The sequence below is a fragment of the Protobothrops mucrosquamatus genome, unplaced genomic scaffold (genome assembly GCF_001527695.2).
Source record: "Protobothrops mucrosquamatus isolate PMUCROS unplaced genomic scaffold, P.Mucros_1.0 scaffold6, whole genome shotgun sequence".
Lineage (NCBI taxonomy): Eukaryota > Metazoa > Chordata > Lepidosauria > Squamata > Viperidae > Protobothrops > Protobothrops mucrosquamatus.
Window position 1 is genome coordinate 2,804,204 of NW_015386393.1, and position 24,128 is coordinate 2,828,331.

The 24,128-nt window shown below is 40.4% G+C and overlaps 1 protein-coding gene across 1 annotated transcript in view; it reads right to left on the reverse strand.

Moving 5' to 3' along the window:
- Positions 1 to 24,128, reverse strand: part of PDE4C (phosphodiesterase 4C) — a 130,560-nt gene that overhangs the window by 106,131 nt on the left and 301 nt on the right. The gene's annotated exons all lie outside the window — the stretch shown is intronic.

Consider the following 24,128-nt stretch of genomic DNA (forward strand, 5'->3'; position numbering starts at 1 on the left):
CTGCTGAGTCTTCACTTGATCGGATTGCATTTTATGATTACAACCCTATAAAATAACCCCAAGCTAATAGCTGAACACTGAGCAGTATAGATTTTCAACACAGACCCTAATCATCTGTTGTCAGTTGTTACTGAGCTAATTGATTGCTAGTTGATTTAATAATAGGACATTTCAGATCTTCCATTTGTGCCTGCTCCTTTTCTGAAAGCCAGGAGCTTAGTTCACATTAAGCAGAAATCACACAGACCTTAAAACAAACTCTCATGGGATAGTATTCTTGCTGTGTTGGTTTGAAGCAGCTCCCCAGCATTTGAGGAATTGCCTGTGATTTGCAAGCTACCGATTGTGAACTTCTGCATTCTATCAAATTTGTAATGTAACTTTCTTTTATTCTGATTAGTTGACTCAAGATTTAGTTTAAAATTCATACTTCATACTTAGGACTCACATTCAGCAAAGCAAAAATCCTTAGCTTTTCCAATCTGTAACAATTATTTTAGTGTCCCCAAATGATCAGTACTGAAAATGTACTTAGATGTGATTTAAAATTCAGTCTAACTAGCTGTAAATAGAAGCTGTTTTAAACACTCAGGGAGAAAGAAGGAAAGGTCAGCAATAGAATTTATTTTTATGATGGCTTCAATTACTGACTCTAAAAGATTTTCAAAAAAGGTTTTACAGTGTTTATAAAAACAGTGAAATGAAATCTGTGTATGTGAAAATAATGTTTGCAACAAGCTGCAGCAAACTTTCTCTTTGCTATCAAGAAGAAGAAAAATCCTGGAGAGATATCGACACACACACACACACAAAAGGAGAGGAGGGGAAACATGTGACATCTTTTGGAAAAGAGGGGGAAAGGAGGATTTTTGTCTTCACATTTTTGTCTTTCTTTCTGACAAAGCTATAATGTGATAATGATGATAATGATAATGATAAAGTTGGAAGGGACCTTGGAGGTCATCTAGTCCAACCGCCTGCTCAAGGCAGGAAACCCTATACCATTTCGGACAAATGGCTGTCCAGTTTCTTCTTAAAAACCTCCAGTGTTGGAGCATTCACCGCTTCTGGAGGCAGGTTGTTCCACTGGTTAATTGTTCTAACTGTCAGGAAGTTTCTCCTTAGTTCTAGGTTGCTTCTCTCTTTGGTTAGTTTCCACCCGTTGCTTCTTGTCCTGCCTTCTGGCGCTTTGGAAAATATCCAGCCATACTTACATATGAGACAGAGAATACAGAACAACAGAGTTGGAAGGGACCTTAGAGGTCTTCAACGTCTTGCTCAAACAGGAGACCCTATACCAGGGGTGTCAAACTCAATTTCACTGAGGGCCGCATCAGCATTGCGGTTGCCCTCGGGGGGTCAGGGTGTGTGTGGCCAGGGTGGGTGCGGCCTACTGGGTGGGCATGGATGGAGTGGGTGTGGCCTACTGGGTGGGTGTGGCCAGCTCTACACAGTTCGCATCAAGAGTGCCTGTGGGGGCCTGGGCAGGAGTGGGACAGATCTGAGGGTCTCTGGCAGAAGGGAGTGGGACCGGGGCAAGTGCCAAGGCATGGTCCACTGGAGGAACCTCACTGTTCCTCTCAGGCCATGCGGGGGGGGGGGCTTATGGAGCTAAGACTGAATGCGTTTCAGCATAGATAGCCACCACAAAATTGTACATTGGCTCCCGGCTGGCCTGGGCCAGGGCCAAGGCAGCAGGGGCCGTTCCCTCACTGTTTCCAGGATGGCTTCGCAGGCCACATGAAACCACTTCGCGGGCCGCAACCGGCCCCGGGCCTTGTGTTTGACATGTCTGCCCTATACTATTTCAGACAAATGGCTGTCCAGTCTCTTCTTAAAAACCTCCAGTGAATCAAGGCATCAGTAAAAATGACAATCTCTATATATCTTGTAATTGTAGGTAATCAAGACCACCACCATCATCATCATCCCCCAGTAAAGCACTACCTTGAAGTGGTTATGGGGCTTGCATGCTCTGAGGAAGATGAAAGCTATGCTAGAAGCTCAATCATACTGGACAGATCTCATCAGAGGAGCCAGAAAAATAAAGTGAGACATAACTTATAGAAACCTATACTGGATTAGTCATTATCTGGGTCAATAAGAAGTGTGCTACGGGTTGCAGTTCCTGGATCTCTGTGATAAGTGGGTTCCAGGACTCAGGACTGTTGGTTGAGCAACCAAGGCTAGCAGGTGCAGAGCTACTGGAAGAAAAGTTGCTTACTGGTGGCAAGTATACAAAGACAAAACCCAAGAAATAATGATTTCCTATTACAAATCAAGTCTAAAGAGAAGAGGGTATCTGAAAAGAGTACATCAGTTCTGGAAAGAACAATATCCAGAATCAGAAATAACAAGACAGAGACTAGCAAACCAACAAAGGATTATAATACGAAATAGAGTATTCACAGAAGCAGAACTGAAAGAACTGCAAAGATCTAGCCAGGGCAAAGAAATCGAACCTTGCCAGAAGTTGCTCAGACAGTAGAGACAAACCAGGGGGAGTCAGCAGTAGACGAAAGTGCAAGAATATTGGATTGTTTTCGTTCACAAATGAGGCACTCTCCCCTCTGCCTTCTCCGCAGAAAGAACAAATCCTCTAAATGAAAAACAAGAGGAATGGAAACAAAGAACAATTGAACATTTAGAACAGCACAAAAACAACAGAATAAGGTTGCCTGTATTGGAGATTGTTTCAAATAAGCAACTAGAACAGATTAAAGAAGCTGAAGAACAAGAAATCAAAGAATATCTGATTAAGAAATATCACCTAGAAATGAGGAAGTTAACGAAGTATTGTAAATAATAAAACAGCAAATAACCATGATAATCAAGATCAGCAGATACGAAGCTCGAATTATATCCTATATAGGCAGATTTCAGACAAACCAGAAACATTTCTATCAATCCATCAATGGAGAGAATGTTCTGTCAGTCAACACCTGATAAAGAAGAAACACTGCAGTTCTTGACAAAACTATGGGACAACCCAGAGAAATTCAACAAGAATGCAGCCTGGATAAAAGAGGTAGATAAGAATAAAAAAGAAGATCCCTGTAAGGCTGGGAAAAGCCTTCGTTGATGAACTGAATACAATAATACTGAAATTCATCTAGCAAGGGAAAAAAGCTAGAATTAAAGTGAAAATGGTACAAGAAGCAAAAGACACTGGAGGATTTGGACTGCCGGACTGGAGGTTATACTACCAAGCAATTATTCTAACATGGCTTAAAGAATGGATAATGCTCAGAGATAAAAGACTATTGTACCTAGAGGGCCATGACCTGCAAATTGGTTGGCATGCCTTTCTGTGGTATGGAAAGAATAAAATACATAGATATTTTCAAAACCACCTTATAGGGAATGCACTCCTTTCAGAATGGGAAAAAATAAAAGAAAAAAATTATATTAAGATATCTGAATGGCTTTCAACAATGGAAGCTTTTGCGTACCCAAATTTAATTAACTACGATAAAGTTGTGACCTATAAAGATATTTTGGATAAGGAAGGAAAATTGAAAGATAGATAAGATTTACAAGAATGAGGTATTGATTTAGGATGGTGGCCATATCTGCAAAATTCAAATGAGGTATGAAAAAGATGTGAAAACAATGGGATTTTATAAAGAACAGACAGAACTTGATCAGATACTGTTAAAAACAGATGAAAAGTTGATCAAGAAACTCTATAGATTTTAAATTTAAAAATGGAGGAAGAACAAGTAAAAGAAACAATGATAATATGGGCAAAGAATTTTGGATATAATATAGAATTAGAAGATTGGCAAAAGTTATGGGAAATAAATATCAAATTAACTAAAGCAGTGCCATATAAAGAAAACTTATATAAAATGTTTTACGGATGGCATATGACAACAGTGAGACTAGCAAAAATGTTTAAAAATACTTCAAACAACTGTTGGAAATGCAAACAAAGACCAGGTACTTATTATCACATCTGGTGGACATGCCGTAAAGCAAAAAAAAAATTGGCTTAAAATACATTTATGGTTGGAAAAGATGACCAAAAAACAAATAGACTTTAAACCAGAATTATTTCGGTTAGGAATAATAAGAATCAACTATGAGAAAGATTGTAGATATCTAACACTACATATATTAACAGTAGCAAGAACTATATTTGCCCAACATTGGAAAAATGAAAACTTACCAACTGAAGAAGTACTAATTAAGAAAATTCTAGAGTGTGCAGAAATGGATAGATTGACATTAAAGATTAAAGAGAAAGAAGATTCAGTGTATTTTAGAACATGAGATAATTTCTATCAATGGCTAGAAAAACGAGTCAGAGAGAAAGGAATGTGATATGTAAGTTTGAATATATATTAGTAAGAAGAAGGCTATTGAGTGATTAATTAACATATTGTTTATGATAATTAACTATATCTATTATTGTTAGTTAAATACATGTACCCAGACATGATGCTGTTTGCTAAATATTGAAAATGTTACTTGGAAAAACCCCAACCCTAACCCAAATCCCAATCCTAATCCCGAGCCCACCCTATCCCTAAGCCTATAAAAACTAATACAATTTATATATATATAAAAAGAATAAAAAAGAAGCTGAAATAAAAGAATTTGAAATAATAACAGAAATGGTGGAGGAAAAAAGCAAGGAAAATCAAGAATTAATTGGACAGGTGAGGATGAAGGACATGCTTTTTGATTCAAATACAGGTAGTCCTTGACTTACAACAGTTCATTTAGTGATCATTCAAAATTACAACAGCACTGAAAAAAGTGACTTACGACTGTTTTTCATACTTACGACATTGCAGCATCCCCGTGGCCACATGATCAAAATTTAGACGCTTGGGAATTGACTCCTATTTATGGCGACTGCAATGTCCCAGAGTCACATGATTACCGTTTGCAACCTTTTAACAAGCAAAATCAATGGGAAAGCCAGATTCACTTAATAACTAGATTACTAATTTAACAACTGCAGTGATTCACTTAACAACTGTGGCAAGAAAGGTTGTAAAATGGGGCAAAATTCACTTAACAAATGTCTTGCTCAGCAACAGAAATTTTGGGCTCAATTGTGATCATAAGTCAAGGACTAACTGTATCTGACTGGTCTACACCTACTCATTGCCAAGCGGTTTAACACAATTTTGCAAGGAGGTGAAATTGAAGATTGGTTAACATCTGGCAAAACCTACCTAATAATGAAAGATCCAGCAAAAGGGGCAGCACCAGGCAACTATAGATCAATTGCTTCTTACCAACAATTTTCAAATTGTTGACTGGTGTGGTAGCTGATGAGGTCCAACAGCTTCTAATTGAAAACAAGTTCTTTTCACCTGAGCAGAAAGGAAAATGCCTAATCAAACAGAGGGACAAAATATCAGCTCCTGATAAGATGATTTTGGAAAATTGTAAGAAAAGAAAGACCCACTGGAATATAGCTTGGACTGATCCAACCACATGACTAGAAAATCAAGTGTCCTAGAAATAAAAGGGATCAATAGAAACATTAGAAGCATTGTGCAAAGATCAATGACACCATGGAAGATACAGTTGCTAGTCAATAGAGTGGAGAGGTTAACATCAAGAGAAGAATAAAAAATATTTGCCAGGCTACCCGAGCTTCTTTATGCAGATGCTCTGAAGCAGTATAGAAAAACTCCATCTGAAATGAAATTGCTGCTCAATACTGTGCCACCCTTCCCATCAACAAGGGAAAAATAGTGAAAACAGAAGGAATCAAGATTCCCTCTGGAAACAACATCAAGCATCTGGATGAAGAAGATCCAGATAAATACCTGAGCCTCTTTCAGGTGGACAACCCCAAGCACACTGAAGTCAAGAAAAAGGCTAGTAGTGAACATTTCAGAAGAGTGAAGATGATCTTGAAATCCAAATTCAGTGGCAGAAATACCACCAAGGCAATTAAAATCTGGGCAATTCCAGTCATTAATTACAGCAGAGGTTCCCAACCTTTTGGGCACCAGGGACCGGTTCCATGGAGAGAGGTTTTCCACGGACCGGAGGGTGTGTAGTTTTGTGTGCTGCCTGCATCCCACGGATGGGGCTTTGCTTGTTTCTGCGGACCAGTTGCTGGCATGCCGTGGCCCAGTACTGGTCCACGGACTGTGGGTTGGGGACCCTTGAATTACACAGCTGGAATAATGGATTGGACTCATGCTGCAGTAGAAATCCTGGATAGGAAAAGAAGAAAAATAATAATAGTGAATCATGTCCTTTATCTACACAGACTCTGCTGATAGACTCTGGGTAGGCATGGACCAGACCAGCTGAAGAAGGAAAAAAGGACATTGGAAGAATATCTGAAAGACTGTGAAGAAGATGCACTGAAGCTCATATACCTTGAGGGCTTACTGAATTCCAGAGACCAATCTGGCCTATAAAAAAAGACCATATGAAAAACAACAACAACAACAACAAAGAAACATGGCAAAGCAAAGTATTACATGGCCAGTACATTAAAAAAAAAAAGCAATCAGAGCAGGTAACAATACCTGGCAATGGTTAAGAGCAGGAAAGTTGAAGAAAAAGACAGAGGGGCTAATTCTGGCTGTACAAGAATTACGAAGACAGCAAGAGACAGTAAATGTCCTCTGCAAAAAAGCTGAAGAAACAGCTGAAGAAAGCACCTAATTAACTGCTGCAAAAAGATAGCACAGACTGATTACAAACCATGACATGACAAAGTAGCAAGAAATACTCTTGCCTATCAGCAAGAACTGGTGGAATTACAAAATAGACAAAGTAATAGAAAATTAAGACATTAAAGTGCTCTAGAATTCAAAGAGGCAATTATCTGCCACACAGCATCTCAGACTTAACAACTTGGTAAGAAAGACAAAAAAAGTGGATAGTGGACTTTGCAATATCTGGAGAAAGCAAAATAGAAGAGAAAGAAATTGAGAAAATAACAAAATACAAAGAAATAAAGACGTAGAATGACTGTGGCCATTGGCAAAAGAAATCAAAGGCAGTACCAATATTGACAATAGAAGAGAAAATTTTAACTCCGGGTTGAACTGTGTGGTCCTTGGCATTCTCTGAGCTTGGTGGCTTTGTTGCAGGCATTTCATTACCAAACTAGGTAATATCACAACTAGTTACCTAGTTTAGTAATGCAATGTCTCCAGGAAAGTCGCCAAGCTCAGAGACCACCAAGAACTCCATAGTACCAATAGGCACCTTGGATGTATTTATTTATTTATTTTATTTATTTGATTTGTATCCCGCCCTTCTCCTTACCGGACTCAGGGTGGCTGACAGCCTTATAAAACCAATATTACAGTAGATATCAATTTAAAACCAAATTAAAAGGAAATATTTGCAATGGCCTAATAATTAAAATTTCCCTTAAAAACCCCACTAAAATTCCCTAGGCCAATCCCGCTTGTTGGAAAAGCCATGTCTTTAGGGCGCGGCGGAAGGAGGGGAGATCCGGGATCACCCGGATCTCNGCTGACGGCACCCTGAGGAGACCCACTCTGTGGGAGCGTACCGGCCGATGGGAGGTAATCTGCGGCAGAAGGCGGTCTCGGAGATATCCAGGTCCGATGCCATGGAGCGCTTTGAAGATGATGACCAACACCTTGAAGCGCACCCGGAAGGCCACCGGCAACCAGTGCAGCTCGCGCAGCAGCGGTGTTACATGGGAGCAACGAGTCCCTCCCAACACCGCCCGCGCGGCCGCATTCTGGACCAGTTGGAGCCTCCGGGTGCTCCTCAAGGGGAGCCCCATGTAGAGAGCATTACAGTAGTCCAGGTGGGAGGTGACGAGGGCATGAGTGACTGTGCGCAGGGCGTCCCGGTCCAGAAAAGGCCGTAACTGGTGTATCAGGCATACCTGATAAAACGCCCCCCTGGTCACGGCCGACAACTGGTCTTCCAGCGTCAGCCGCGAATCCAGGAGGACCCCCAGATTGCGCACCCTCTCCTGAATGAAACCAGGGAAATGTCTCACATAACATCTCTTCTCCTTCTTAAGCATTGAACTGAAGGTTAGTTCAGACTTCTACAAAGAAGCCGGAAAAAGTCAGAGACTCTTGTATTCTTGTTCATTGCTTCAAAGATGGGATTCAAATCTTAAATTCCTCTGGATTCTGTTGTCGATTGAAATCTTTTTCTACATATATAATTTCATTAAGAATTTGGATTGCGGTAATAAATCTAATGCAAACTAAACTTTTAAAAAGAAAAGAGAATAGTAAGAAGTAAACAGGGCAAGAAAAAAGAGAAAGAAGGAAAATAGTAAAAATATAATAAAGAGAAAAGAAATGTATAAAGATTTCCAGCCTTCATCACAACAAATGTAAACAAATTTATTGACTCCACTCTCTTTAAGGATACAAACATTTATCTCTTCATCCCACATCCCAGCTATGAACAAATCCATAAAAATTTCATTTTTTCAGTCCTGAAATCAGCAGAAAGTCCATAAAGGGTTAGCAAAAATAATTTCACATCTTGTTTTAACCTTGATCAAATAAACCAATTTTATATTCCTTCCTTTTACTTCTAACAGTTTTAATCTTTAGTTTACTCAAATACAGTCAAAGAATTTGATGTCTTTTCATTTCTTCTTTGTCCTATTGCTCAGAATTCTTCAAGGCTTTAACAAACCTGTTTTGTAAATCCACTAGGAAAAATTATCAGGTTATTTTCTTGGTCTGTCATTTGTATTTCACTTTTTCTCTTTAAAACCTCAGCCACTTTCTTTTGTATATCTAGTGAAACATTTTTCTAAATCATTCTCTTGAGCTTTCAGTTGTAGACTTCTTTTGATACTACCTCTTCTTTTCAGATAAAATTTATTCTTCCTATTTAGCATATTTTCCTGTACNAGCGATGGAGTCAGCTGACTATGCCGAGGCGCCGGCAGCCACAGCCACTCGGTCTTGGAGGGGTTGAGCCTGAGTCTGTTCCTCCCCATCCAGACCCTTACGGCCTCCAGGCAACGGGCCATCACGTCAAGGGCATCGTTGGGGTGGCCTGGGGTGGAGATGTACAGCTGAGTATCATCAGCGTACTGATGGAAATCCAAAATATCTAGAGCAGTGGTTCTCAACCTGTGGGTCGGGACCCCATTTGGGGTCGATCGACCATTTCATGGGGGTCGCCAAGCAAGGCTGTCCGCCATTTTTTTTGTCCATTTTTTTTGTCTGCCATTTTTTCCCCCCTTTTCCGGCGGGTGCCTTACCTCCCTTGGGCTGGGCCAGCTGGTGGTCGGCCTGCTCCGTCTCTGCCGCTTGCCAGCTACGCCTCGGCCGGCACAGGGGGCGGAACCACGCATGCGCGGCGCTCCCGGGCAGGGAAAGTCCTCGACTTACGACCAGTTGGGTAGTCCTCGACTTACGACCGGTTTAGTCCTCGACTTACGACCGGTTTAGTCCTCGACTTACGACTGGTTGGAGTCGTGGCATTAAAAAGGTTGAGAACCACTGATCTAGAGCACTACTTGAACACCATCGGCATTGACAAAATCACCATCAGTCAATTGCAAAAGGCAGCTATTCTTGGAATAGCTTACATCCTGTGAAGATACATTTAATATTATTTAATCAACAACATCTGTCCATCTCAGATTTTTGGGAATAGATGGAGAAAATCCAGCCTAAACATCTAGCTGATTGTGCAATCAAACATCATCATTATCATCATCACAACAACAACAACTCCATGCAGTTTCCTTGACAGCATTTTTAGAAGTGGTTTACCCTTGCCTTCTTCTTGCTAGGGCTGAAGGAGAAGGAGAGGCCAAAAGTCATCCTGGTGCTTTCCTTGTCTTGCTGAGTTTTCCACTCCAAGGCTAACATTTTAACTACTAAAAAAAAACTGTTACAAATATTGTAAACCAATGCAAAGTCCTTCTCATTCTCAACCCCTGGCAGGTTTCCTTGGCCCACCGCTAGAGCTGAGTCATCGTAGGCAGGAATTGGCACACTGGAGTGAATTTCTCTTTAACAATAAAACACAGCGGTGTTACTAGTGAGTGAGTCACAGCTCTAAGATACAGGGGAAGCCATTTCAGAAGTCAGGTGCAGGGAGAAAAAAAACGACTATTGATCTCACTATTGCTCCAAGTCCAATATTCAAGTTTTACGGCCTCCAGCAATAAAAAGCTAGGGAATGAAATAGCACCTTTGCATTTTCAGATATAGTGCCAAGCACCAAGATGATGGGACGAGTGGGCAGTGAGAAATAAGCTCACCACTTTACAATTGGAGTAACCAAATTCCTGTTGCCTTCCCTCAGTGAAAAACAAAAGTTCGTTTTCAAGAGGCTCATGTCTTTTTCTGACAGGATTACGGCCCTGATTTGTAGCTACCATTCCGGCTGACTGAAGCTTCTTGCATTTTGATGACTGTGGTTGTGAGGCTAATCTCTCAAATCTGGAATGGGCAAACCAGAATGCCGAATATGAAACAGACTGCTTTCCATTCTCAAGCCATCTGTTCCAGTGGGGGCATGGAAGGCAAGGGTTTATGAGGACATGCCCCTTGCCAAAATCAAATATTGCAAACACTCCTCCGGCAGTATTCCAGAATGATTCGTTTCTGGCCTCAGCAGTTACTGGTGAAATTCAAATGATCCTGGGATGTGTTATAACCACCAATGGTGGTTAGACGATGTTTTGCATGTTTCATTGCCAGCATCTCCGGAAATAGGAGGTGATAGAATCAGGGTGCCTATGCTGAATCCTCTTCCCTTCCCCTTCTCCACCTCCCCTCTCTTTTCCTACACACACACACACACACACACACACACACACACACACACACACACACACACCTTAGGTATATATCCAGGACCTCCAGAGGCTTATTTATTGATATCAAATTGTTGACAATTTGTCATGTTTACTGTTCCATAGTAGAAAAACATTTAGATTTGACTGGAGAGTAATGATACTACCCGCTTAATTTTAATTACATGCAAATGAAGGGAAATCAAATTTGTTTTTTCATCTTGGTCCACTTACTGTTTTTTAAAGCAAAAGCTCCAAAATAGCATTCACGGATCAATTCTTACTCTAGGCTGGAAGATGTTGCATACCTCCGATATCCCAAAGAGCTACTGACATTTGAGTTCAGGATGTTATTTTTTTTCAGCCAACCTTTTTGAAACCTAATGCCCTCCAGATGCAATTATTTATATATTAAACTAGCTGTACCCGGCCACGTGTTGCTGTGGCTCAGTCTGGTAAAAGCGTGTGTTGCTTTTACGTCCAACAGATGGCACTGTTTTTCAAAAAAGCATGTTTTTACCTGTCACAGGTGTGACATCTATATAATATAGGTATATAAAAACATGCGCATATTCAAATGCAACGTTGTGTCAAAATTTCAAAGCAATCGGTAAAGAACTTTCAGAGATTTAAGATTTTGAACAAACGAACATTTACATTTTTATTTATATAGATTTATATGCTGCCCATATCACATTGGGATTACAATTTCCAGAACTGCCATTGCCTAAGGCCAGGACGTCTGCAAATTCTGGGTGTTGCAGGCCTAACAGATCAGGAGAGTACCAAGTTAGGAAATTAAGTAATCATTTTCCACATGTTTGCTTATAAAAATCAGTGTGGCTCAAAGCAGCCTGAGAACTGCAAACAATAACAGCCATTACAATGCAATTATATAACTGGAAGCCTCATGAAAGCAAAACAACCTTAGTCCAGAAAGAGCTGAAACTAATAGCCAATGTATTAAAATTGAAAAAAAAAACACTCAAAGACAATTGCTTTGTTAATGTGATGCATCCTTTACTAAGCAATGTGGATTTTCAAGGACGCCCACATGTAAAAAGCTTCATTCTCTAGGCAGGAAGTAACCAGAAACAAACACATTTCTATGGGACAAGATTTATCAATTAATATTTTAGATATCAAGAAATTCTAAGCATTACAGTTCTAAGAAATATCTATAATCCACTGAGATTTTTGTGGAGAACCAGATAACTCAGCTCCTTCACTTAGTGCCTTCATACTACATGCTTAAAAAACTGCATCAATCCATTTTATAGATTCACACAATACACTGAGCCAAAAGCTGATTAAAAAGTCTAGGTCCACACAACATGCTAAAAGCAACTAAAAACAAACCCATTGCAGTGAGTCATACTGGTAAAGAAACAATTCTCATTTAGAGGCCAGTTTGGTCTAGTGAAGGGGTAGGCAACCTTGGCTCTTTTATGACTTGTGGACTTTAGAATTTTATGACTTGTGGACCTCAGAATTCCTGAGCCAGCCATGCTGAGGGGAAAGGGAGAGGTTTCCAAGTTGAGCCATGGTGGCTCAGGAATTCTGGGAGTTGAAATCCACGAGTCATAAAAGAGCCAAGGTTGCCTACCCCTGGTCTAGTTATTAAGGCACCAGGCTAGAAACCAGGAGATGGTGAGTTCTAGTCCCGCTTAGGCATAAAGGGCTGTTGATGACTTTAGGCCAGTCCCTCTCTCAGCCCAACTTGGCTTACAGGGGTGTTGTTGTGGAGAAAATAGGAAGAGGAAGGTGTGTTGGATATATTCGCTACCATGAGTTATTTATAAAAATAATGGCAAAATGCAAATAAATAAATAAATAAATAAATAAATAAATAAATAAATAAATAAATAAATAAATAAATAAACAAACAAACAAACAAACAAATAAACAAACAAACAGACAAACAAACAAACAGACAAACAAATAAATAAATAAATAAATAAGATGTAGTCTGAAGGGTTCTGGGTGATATGGCAGTGCAGGAAGCTACAAGTTTGTAAGCGCCATCTGAGTAGGATTTTTTTTAATTGAAGCACACAGCATCAGTATGAGTTGTGGTTTGCTTGCCACAAGCTAAGTTATTGCAGAGGTGTGGGGTGCCAATAACAAAGAATGTAAGCTAAAGGTGGAACTCCAGGTGTCTCATTTTAGCTCTCCCAACTATAATGGACATAGCTGGCTGGGGAATTCTGGTAGTTGAATTCTCCACATCTTCAAGTGGCTAAGGTTAAGAAACACCGAAATAACAAGAGGCTTAGAGCCAGAGATTGTAGTAGTAGAGTAGGGGTCTTCAAACTTGGCCCTTTTATGACTTGTGGACTTCAACTCCCAGAATTCCTCAGCCAGGCACGCGTGTGTGACCACACCCAATTTTACAACTTTTTTTTTTGTGGCTGTTGAACAAATCCAGCTTCTCCCATTGACTTCACTTCAATCACAGGACGCCAGGAGGCTGCAGCCATCAGAAATACATGCCAGTTGCCAAGCACCTAAATTGTGATCATGTGCCTGCAGAGATGTTAGGATAGTTGTAAGTCACTTTTTTCAGCTCTGTTGTCAACGCTGCTAACATCGGATGTTTTTGCTTTGACAATAGTTGGAGATGCAACCATGTTTTAGTCTTAGAGTTAGAGTTAGACTTAGATGATGCTGGGGGAGGAATGTGCATGAGAGTTTAGCTAGACATAACAATACTGGACCTAGTGTGTGAACCAAGGTTATTGAAATAAGAGATGATAAGAATTGGCTGGGCTGGAGAACTGGAGGGAAAGCCTCCATTTCAAACTAATTGGAGAATGTGATTTATGGTGGTTAATTGGAGGAGGGAATTATGCTTTGATACTATGTGCTCAGGGGAGGGGAATTCAGTTTTTTGCTTCGATAGTGCTGATGCTATGCTCCTCTAATAAAGATTCTTTAAGGTAAACAATGCCTCAAAGTTCTTTGAAGAGTTTCATCTGTCGGAACCATGACATCTGTGATAACTTCAGTCACAGTTGCCAAGGTTGAGAAACACTGATCTAGAAGTGATCAAAAAGAGCCCTTGAAGAGCTTCTTAGCTGCCAAACAGACTCAGCAGAACTGGGTTAGATTTATGGCTGTGCAGATATAATTCACTTCTTCTGGCAGGATATGGCTTTCCATAAACCCAATAAAGTCTGCAAAACAGCTTCCTTACTGTCAGACAGTATGTTATGTGGGAGTCATGCACAGAGGGAAGGTCCACAGTAAAGGGAGGCCTCAACATATGACCACAAGTGAGCCCCAAATATCCCTTGCTAAGCAAGACAGTTGGTACATGAGTATTGCCCCATTTTACGACTTTTCTTGCCACTTGTTAAGTGAATCACTGCAGTTGTTACGTTAGTAGCATGGTTCCTCATTGACCCTATCAGAAGGTCGCAAAAGGTGATCACATGATCTCAAGACACAGCAACCGTCATAAATACATGCCTGTTGCCAAGTGTCCAAATTTTGATCATGTGACCATGGGGATGCTGCAACGGTCCGTAAGTAGGAAAACTGTTCATGTCACTTTTTTCAATACCATTGTAACTTTAAGTGGTCACTAAATAAATGGTTTAAATCGAAGGCTACCGGCATCACCTTGCCTTTTCTCATCTAAGCAGGCACCGTTCACTGTGGGGTCCAACAAGGAGTACACAGGCCAGTCTTTCTTGCAGTAGAGACATCCTGTTCAGGTAGGCAAGTTCAGTTATTCAAAATTGCTCCACAAGCAAGCGGCCATTCCTACTGATTTGTGGCTTGGGTTACAGCATGTTACCAACAACAATCAGAGAAAATAAGATTTTGCATCTGTGGAGGGTTCCTAGACAGGTCAGTGAGTCCACGGGGAAATGTAAAAATTGGAACCAGGATTGAATAGCACAATTTATTACATGTTGACTAGAAGCTTCATGGGTCACCCTTGACTGAAGGTTTTGGGGTGGGTAGGAGATTCAGAAATGTTGGGCAACACACCTGTAGCAACAGTTTTGATGTCTAGGTCTACTTTTCTAGATCAAGCTCACTCCAACCTTCTCTGTCCGGCCTGTGTGATATTCCATGTCTCACCTAAAAAAAATGCAGTACACTAATTTCTGCAGGCAATTTCTCCTTAATAAAATATACATTTGGATGTTACTTATAGACATTTGTTCATTTGATGCCAAAAGGCACATTTTTAGTAATCCACTTGAACAGAAGATTGCATTTGCAACATTTTAACAAAAAAAACCATGTATGCCTATTAATGGGAATTAAATAGTTTGACATTAAAATGTTAGCTAAACTAATTTTAGGACATTATGATATCCTCAGATAAGCAGAATCTCATTTTCCCAAATGCTGTCAGCTTTAAAATAAAATCAATCTCACTTCCTTGTTCATAGAAAATTACTATGGCTGGGAGAAGATAACAGTTGAGAACTTCTGATTACTTTCTAGTTTTTCAAGAATTTGTTCTTTATAGGGAAGCAATCAGTCACAGCCACTATTGGGTATTGTTTATATAGCACTTTCAATATATCTAGAGCATTTCAAAATATAACAGAAAAATCTTTCTATCATAGAGCTTAATAAACTGAAATTCAGCCTGGGAGAGAAGATCCAGAAGGTAAATAGAAGATAAATAAGCAATTGTTTTATAGCAATAGCAATAGAACGTAGACTTATATACCGCTTCATAGTGCTTTACAGCACTCTCTAAGCAGTTTACAAAGTCAGCATATTGCTCCCAACAATCTTGGTCCTCATTTTACTGATCTCAGAAGGATGGAGGGCTAAGTCAACCTTGAGCTGGTCAGGAGCAAACTTCTGGCAGTGGGCAGAGTCAGCCTGCAATAGTACTTTCTAACTGCTGTGTCACCACGGCTTATTATTGTATATTGTATGTTGAAACAATTGCACATTTGTCTCGTACACAGACATACACGCACTCACAGGCACACACCCATGTGTTTGTGTGTTAACTATGGGAAATAGTTCATGCAGGCACACATGCACAGATACAGAAACATGTGTGTTTGTGTGTTAACTTTGGGAAATAGTTAAACACAGAGAGGCACACATATGTTTATATGTTAATTATGACAAAGTCTGTTCAAAGAGGAAACAACTATGATCAGCTTATGTGTGTGCATATCTACATTCCCCACCTGCCCCATGCCCTGTTGCTGTCAATCATATTAGATTTCAATATTAAAAATAGATGATTTAGACTCACAGCCTGCTGCAAAGACCATCTGCTCTGAATTTCAAAATTAGGCAGTGTGTGTGCTTGCCAGCCGATTCAACCAGGACTTGTCTCATTGGTTTGATCCTACTTGAGGTTCCAAAATAACTCAACAGACTTGAGACAATGTGATGGTGGTGGTTTTTTTAACCTGAGGGATCCTTGGTGCTCTCTGAGCTTGGTGGTTTTCTTGCAGACGTTTCATTACCCAGACTAGGTAACATCATCAGTGCTCAGTAACATCATCATTTACACACGGTCTACTTATAAGGACAGACATTCTTAAAATGAACTTATGAATCCATTAGTCACAAATATTTTTAATATGACATTGTTCAAATATTTTTCAATATGGATTATTGTTGAATAATTCAATAATTATTTTGCTTCTCTTTGGGCTATTTATTTCCTGCCTTTATTATTTTTACAAATGACTCAAGGTGGTGAACATATCCAACACATCTTCCTCCTCCTATTTTCCCCATAACCACAATCATGTGAGGTGGGTTGGACTGAGAGAGAGGGACTGGCCCAAAGTCACCCAGCTGGCTTTTATGGCTAAGGTGGGAGTTTCTAGCCTGATGCCTTAACCACTAGACCAGGGGTAGGCAACCTTGGCTCTTTTTTTCCTGAGCCAACATAGCTGGCTCAGGAATTCTGGGAGTTGAAGTCCACGAGTCATAAAAGAGCCATTGTTGCCTACCCATCTGGCTCCAAGTGTGTTAGCAAGTCACACCTAAGTATTCTCTTTTAATTGTAATCTTTAGTTCCTTCTGGTTCCCTTTAGTGGGCAACATTCAAAGTCCCCTCCTATCACATTTTTGTTTAAAATTCAAAGCAACAGCAGTTTCCCATTGGAAGGATTCTTATAATTAATTTCAGCATCTTATTTCAAATCCACCTGGACCCTTTGTCTGTTGTTTCCAAAAACAACAGTCTAATTACCCTGTTTGCTATTTGTTCCACAAAAATGAAAAAAAAAGTTTTCTAAGTCCTTAAACTCATAAAGTTTCCTTCGGTAAGAATTGAAGGAAACTCATCCAGTGAATGCCATAAAACTTGCCATTCTGACAGTTCTTAATATTGAAAAGCAATAAAAAATACTTCTAAAAGAGATTAAAAAATGTTCAGCCGAACTTTGTGTCCAGATAGCCCTCAACTTATGACCAGTTGCTTAGCAACAGTTCAAAATTACAACCTACCTGGAAAAAGGGAGTTACAACCTGGTTCCAAAGCTCCAACAGTCGCCCCCACCACAGTCATGTGACTGCACTTTGGGTGCTTGGCAACACGGCCCCATTTATTTATTGCCATTTGCTGCGTCCAGCAATCATATGACTGTGTTTAACATTTTTGCCAAAACCCAAAAATTATTTCTGGTTTTTGGCAAAACTGCACCTTGGCGAACAATGGATTTGCTTAAGGACTGCAATGTTGGTTTTATGACTGCCATATTCGCTTAACAACTGCCACAACAAAGGTCATAAAATCGGATTGGTCATGTGATTGACTTATGACCATCACAACATATGACTATAATTGTCCATCATGGTCATATGTCAAGGACAACCTGCATAGGCTAAATTACAACTGTAGCTTAGTCAGTGTTTCTCAACCTTGACAATTTTAAGGCATGTGGACTTCAACTCCCAGAATTCCACAGCCAGCAATGCTGGCTGTGGAATTCTGGGAGTTGAAGTCCACATGCCTTAAAATTGTCAAGGTTGAGAAACACTGGCTTAGATGGATTCCCTGAACTCCCAGCTACTTGACTCACAAGCTAACCACAAAAACTTCGGTCCCTGAAATCTACTCACAAGGAGCTGGAGTGCATATGGACGATCTCAGGATCTCTCTTTTCTCCAGAGAGATTTTGCTAGCCAGTCTCCAGCGTCAGATTTTCAATCTCACCATAATGCCGTCTCCATTCCTTCAGGAACATATAGCTTGCCACATCCTCATAGAAATTTATTTATTTAATTAATTAATTAATTAATTTTATTTAAATATTTTGATAGAGCAAACTTTTTCTCCATTCCTACTTTTATATGCTGCTGAATCTAATACCAGCCAGGCCAGGTTCTTAATAAAAAAAGTAAGTTATAAAAGTATTAATAATTGAAAAAGACATCTCTTACTTCCTTTTTCAATCTTCTTCCCCCAGATCTATGTTGAAATATATTGGTAATAAGCTCAGGACATAAAAAGGAAGGATTTCTTTCCAGAGTGCATTATTAACTTGTGGAATTTGCTATCTCAACATCTGAAAATGACTCAATATAGTTTTAAAGAATTAGAAAAATTTGCAGGCGGAAAGAATTCTGGTTGACAGCTAAATAGATCCTCACTGCTCAGAAGCACACTGCTTCCGAACAGCAAACCCGGGGAACAGGGAAGACACCTCCCAGGTTCCCCCCCCCCCATAATTACAAGGATTCTTGGCTTCTATTGAAACAGGGTATTGAGCTATAGATAATACGGTATTGGCACTGCAAACTGGATTCAGGAAGAATGTTAAAGAAAAAGTCACTTTTGAAATGCAAGGATACGTAAGTGGGAGGTAAGAGGCTGAAAGCAAGAGAGTGGGAAGTGAAAAAGAGGATGAAATTAAGGTTACCGAGACTTGCAGCAACTGGGTTTCTGGAGAAAAGAGAATCATAAAAATCTAGAGGTGGGAGGTAGCATTTAGACACTTGAGTCGAACCAAATAGGCAGCCTAAAATTGCATTTGCCTTTTTTTGCATTGCTGGCTCATACTCAGTTTGTAAACATCTATCATTCTACAATATTTTATCCTATCCCATCCTATCCTATCCCATCCCATCCCATCCCATCCCATCCCATCCCATCCCATCCCACCCCTTTCCATTCCATCCCTTTGATTTTTGTTCTGTTGGTAAAACAAACCTCGGCATTTGTCTCTGTTATATTGTATTCTCTTATTTTCACTACTTTTTCCTAATAATTTTGAATCTTATTTCTTTCTTCTCACATTACATCCCATGTCATGTCATCTGCGATTTGGATAAGTGTTCCCTCCCTCTTTGCTCCTAAGAAAGCTTACTTAAGAGTGAGGGAAGACTGGTTCAAACATCTGTCTAATATTCATTCCCTTTTGGAAGTAAGTCTCTGACAAGCTTACAAACAAAATTTAAAGGTAGCAGGGTTTCCACACACTGGACTTCAGAGAGAGATTGTGTCTATAGGAAGACATTGTGGGAAGGCAACTATGTCTGACTATGGTGGCCAAAAATAAGAAGTTTTTCCAACTACCAATTTTTAAAAGCTTTCATGAGCTGCAGGTCACACCAGCATATGCACAGAGTAACTAGACTGGTGTAGGATTTCCAGCTAATCTAGGCAACTGATGGTGAGAGCTGCAGTTCACAAAAGCTGATGCCTTTTAATAAAATCTGTTTGTTGGGAAAGGGGCTCCATTCATGCTATCTCAGCTGCAGCTAAGAACAAAGGAAGAGCCCTATTGGCTAAGAGGGAGCACATTAATGAAGCCTCCTGTTTTCTACAATGATCATTTCTCTTCCTCATAACACCTTTTGCACCTTGGATTGACTTCTTGAAGATGTAAATAGCTGTGTTGTGGGGCCAGACCTGCGGGGTGAAATCTTTGTAAGAGTTCAGTGTACAGACTCTGAATCAGTAGCTGACAGTTTCATTATCAAATCAAAACAGAAATTTACCATCAAAGAAAGGTATCAGCAGAGCCCTAAAGATAAGACAAGAAAGGCAGAAATTCTTCGCTTGGGCTTCGTCCTCCCTTTTGATGGGAGAGCACCACAGTTCATCAAGAGGAGATTCAAACCAAGGTTAACAGACCTCCTGAATAAGGGGTGGTTTTTTTTTTTTTTTTGGCAAGCAAATATATGCTACACAGATGGCAAAGAGAGTGGGGAGGAGGACAGGAGGAAGAACACAGACAGATAAAAATAGTGGCAGGGCAGATTGATCAGCAACAGAGAGGCTAAATTCTGATAAAACTTTATCATTATTCTTTTTCATTACTTGCTATGTCAGGATTTTGTCCTAGTTGCTTATGAAATACAGGAGCATCTGATCTTCTTTCCTTGACCACAGCCAAATATTGTTCTATAGTCTGCACAGACCATCATAGTATTAACTCTAACCCTTTTAGATATTTTAGAATAACCGTATTTTTTCCTTTTATCTTAATTGTGACTTGTGTTTTATTTATGACCAAATAAAGATTGGTTTGATTTGATATGGGAGCATGCATCTATCCTAGTTAAACGCTCTTGCTATGTTTAACATAATGGAAGGTAGACTAATGAGCTATTAATAGCAGTCTTCCAAATCTGAAGGGTTGCTATGCAGAAATATGATGGACTTACTCTCTTTCACCTAGAGGTCAGGAGCATAATTAATGGGTTGAAACAAGAATCCTGGTTTATGAACATCAAGAGGAACTTTTTGACTGTACAAGGTCCCAGTATATGGAACATGCAGCCACAGGAATTTATGAGTTCTGCTTTGTTAGAGGTCTTCAAACAGAATGTGGATGGCTCTCTCTCAGAGATCATTTACTGGACACTGTATTGGAGCAGGGGATTGGACTAGATGACATCAAAGATCAAACTCTTTGCAATCTGGTTTACAGTCCATAAGAGCAATGCAAACTGCTGGTTTTATCATGAGGCCAAAACAGTGACTAGATGGTCTGAAAGAGTATCTCTTCCTAGATTTACTTTCCTAGACTCTACGAACATCATCTGAGCCCCTTTGCCTCCCATTTAGATTAGGATTTTCCTGGCACTAAATGAATGTAGAGTCATTGAAACATAGGCTGTAAAGGTTGAAGGAACTTTGGAGTTAAGTCTATTCCAAACCCATTCCTCACGCAGGAAGCCACCACTGCAGCATCCTCAAGAAATGACCACCCATCCTTATTTCAATAACTCCAGCACAGAAGAGTCCACCACCTCCCAAGGCAATCTGTTTTATCCTCGCAATACATTTCCCTTCTGCTCAACCAAAATCTACTTCCTTGTAATTTTAACGCTTCAGAAATTTTGTGTGTGCGTTTTGTGTGTGTGTGTGTGTGTGTGTGTGTAATATGCAGCACTGTTTCTTGTCCTGTCTTCTGAAACAACACTGTCCCACCTTCTACATGACAGCTCTTCAGATGCCTCCCTGCGGTCATCTTTTCCTTAGGCTAAATGTATCCACTGTTTCTAATAGTTTGCTATGCTGCATGGTTTTTTTCTTCTTCTAGGTTCCCTTTCATCTTAGTGGCTTTGGACATTTCACAGTTTGTCAATGTCCTTTTTAAAAAGTGATGCCCATATTTGCATGCAATAGTTTACATGTAGTCTCTGCTAAACAGAGAGAAATGATAACTTGATATCTATAACTTGTGGATATAGCCTAGGACTGCATTTGTGTTTTTTTGGGGAGGGGTATTGCATATTACACACACACATACACAGAACCTCTGAAAGGAATTGGGGCGGGAATTCTCTTCAGAAGGGAATTGGAATTTCATGGAAAGTAAAGGCCAAAGTAGCCCAGTGGTGGTCCGAGACCACTCGGGGTTGTGACTCCTAAGCTGGGAGGGTGGCTCCAACACATCCCAGGAACAATGTCAGCTTTCTGTCTAGAAGTGTGTTGTGTTAGGAAGAGATGCAATCCTGCACAGAACCCCCAAACTCCCAGGCCTCTGGTAGAGGATCCAAGATTGACGAAGACACACTCACTACCCATAGGACGAGAGAGGGATTTTTTAAATACTTCTGAGTGATCTGTGTTTTCCTCAATTTGGGGTCCTCAATCAGAAGCCTGGGAGTTTGAAGGTTCTGCACAGGATCTTAGCTCTTTTTAGCACGGCACTCACTACATTTATATATTCATCTTTATCGGTATGGTGTTGCTGTTTATTGTTTTACATTGTATGTTTTTAATAGACATATGTATTGCCCAGGAAAATTGTGATTGCTGGGTGGTTTAGAAATGTAATTAATGCATTAATAGACATGTCTCCTTGTTATTTATCCACAGAAGCTGGTCTTCAGAGATAGGTTGCCTATGAATATGGAGTAACCACACCACCATCATGACTAATAGCCAATCATAGACACCCCCCCCTCCTCCAGCACACTCCCTTTTTGAAGCTAAGTTAACTGCTATCATTAGCCACTGCCATAATCACCTCTATAAGTTAATTCTACATTATGCAAGAAAGCATTTTTCTCCTTGCCTTGAATTTCCTGCTCATCCATTTCATTTGGCAAGATTCCCTCCGCCCTCGTCCATTTTCTCCATATCCTGTGCAGCATTCCATGCACGCAACTTCCTCCTCTGTTTGCTCTCATTCTCTAGCTTAGGACTGAGAAATTGTATTTAATTTAATCTCTTTTTTCCCCCCAGAGTTTGACAAATTATCTGCAATCCCCAGACAAGAAATGGCTGGTTTCTTGGGATGGGGGTGTCAACTCCCCCCCAACGATGTGGTTTTTTGAAATTCATATGCATTGCTTACTTCTTTGTACTTCCTTCCCTGCTCACAATTCCAATTGGCAGAAGCTTTATTCTTGCCACAAAAGGTGACAAAAGAGCCTTATTATTCTTTCTTTACTTCTCTCACACTTGAGCTGGAGAATCCAGACCCTGTCAGTCGTTGACAAATTGCATTTGAAGATGCTTGCGACAATGAGCATCAAAAAAAACACCCTTTGAATGTCTCAGACTAGATTCTGGACTCTCAGCTGATGCAGAGAGGGATGCCATGGGTTTGTGTGAGGAAAGATGCAAAAAGATGTGTCTGTTTAGAAAAAGAATCACCTGTAGAAGGTCTGAGTCCCAGAACAGGTTGGGGTTTAAGCCTAAGGACACAGCACAATCAGATACAAAGTTAAGGCAACCTTTTTTCCCCTACTTGCATTTGTCATATGTTAGGACAACAATATCCAGAGGGAATTACAAAGTTCTAGAGGTTGTACAGGATAGCTGCTATAATCAGAATTCTTCAAAACACTATTTTCAAAAAACATGATTCAGGAAGAAAGGGCACTAAACTTTTCTTTGTTCCTTTTCAAGGTACAATTGCTTCTTAATTCCACATTCTGTGAGAGCTGGCTTCTGGCTATGAAAAAAATATTCTGTTTCTATCAGAAGTGCTGTATTATTTACAGGTTGGTTTTTTTTAGTGGATCATCTGGATCCTCACAGGTTTTTTCACAAACAAGCCTCATTAACATAACCGAACAGCAGATAAATTCTTGGGCTTGGAAAGCTAAGTGTGGGCCCAGATCAGATACCCTGATGGATGGGAGGCATAGACCTAATAAGAAGCCATTTCTAAAATAGCAACAAACATACTGTGCCCCGTATTTATCACTGACATGGTTTTTTTTTCAGTGCATGTGTTATTGTTAGTTTAAGGAAGGCAGGAAGTTCATGCCAAAGATTGGCAGCTTTTGCTACAGGCAGCCCTGAGAAGGAACTGTGCCCCTAGTAAGACAAATTTTGGTTCCCTTACCTGTGCCATTGAATTAGTGTATTGGAAACTGCTATTTTGACCTTTCCAACCAGACACTCTTCTTATCCTAACTCTGCATCCTAGAAAATCTGCTCTCTCAGCAGGACCATCTTTTCCCCTCTTCAGAAGAGTCTGGCTTCAGACTCTCCAATCCTGCGCTGCCCTTCAGTTTCTGAAAAAGAGGCTCCGGGGCAAGTCTCCATCACGAGAAGACACCCCCACACCTTCCTTGAACTAATTCTCCCTGACCTACTCTTCTTAATGTTGTAGCCCCAAGAAGATTCCCATTCCTTGGAATTTCCAGGTCACAAACTGACCTTTTAGACAGTTGGGGGGGGGGGTGCACTCTACTCCTAGGGACAAGGCTTTATTTCAGCTCAGACCTCAACTACCAGGTATCTGAATTCGATTTCAAAAGGCTTCCCCGCTCCAGAGTCACCGCGCCTCTCCCGACAAATCCGCGGAGCTTCGGAGCGCACGAAGCTCCCTTGAAGTAGGGACTCAAGCATCTCCTGCGCTCTCGGCTCCAAATCAAGATACCTCCGTCGAAGCAGCCGCTACGTTTTCTCCCCCCCCCCCCAATCCCAATCCCAATCCCACCCGTCTCGGGA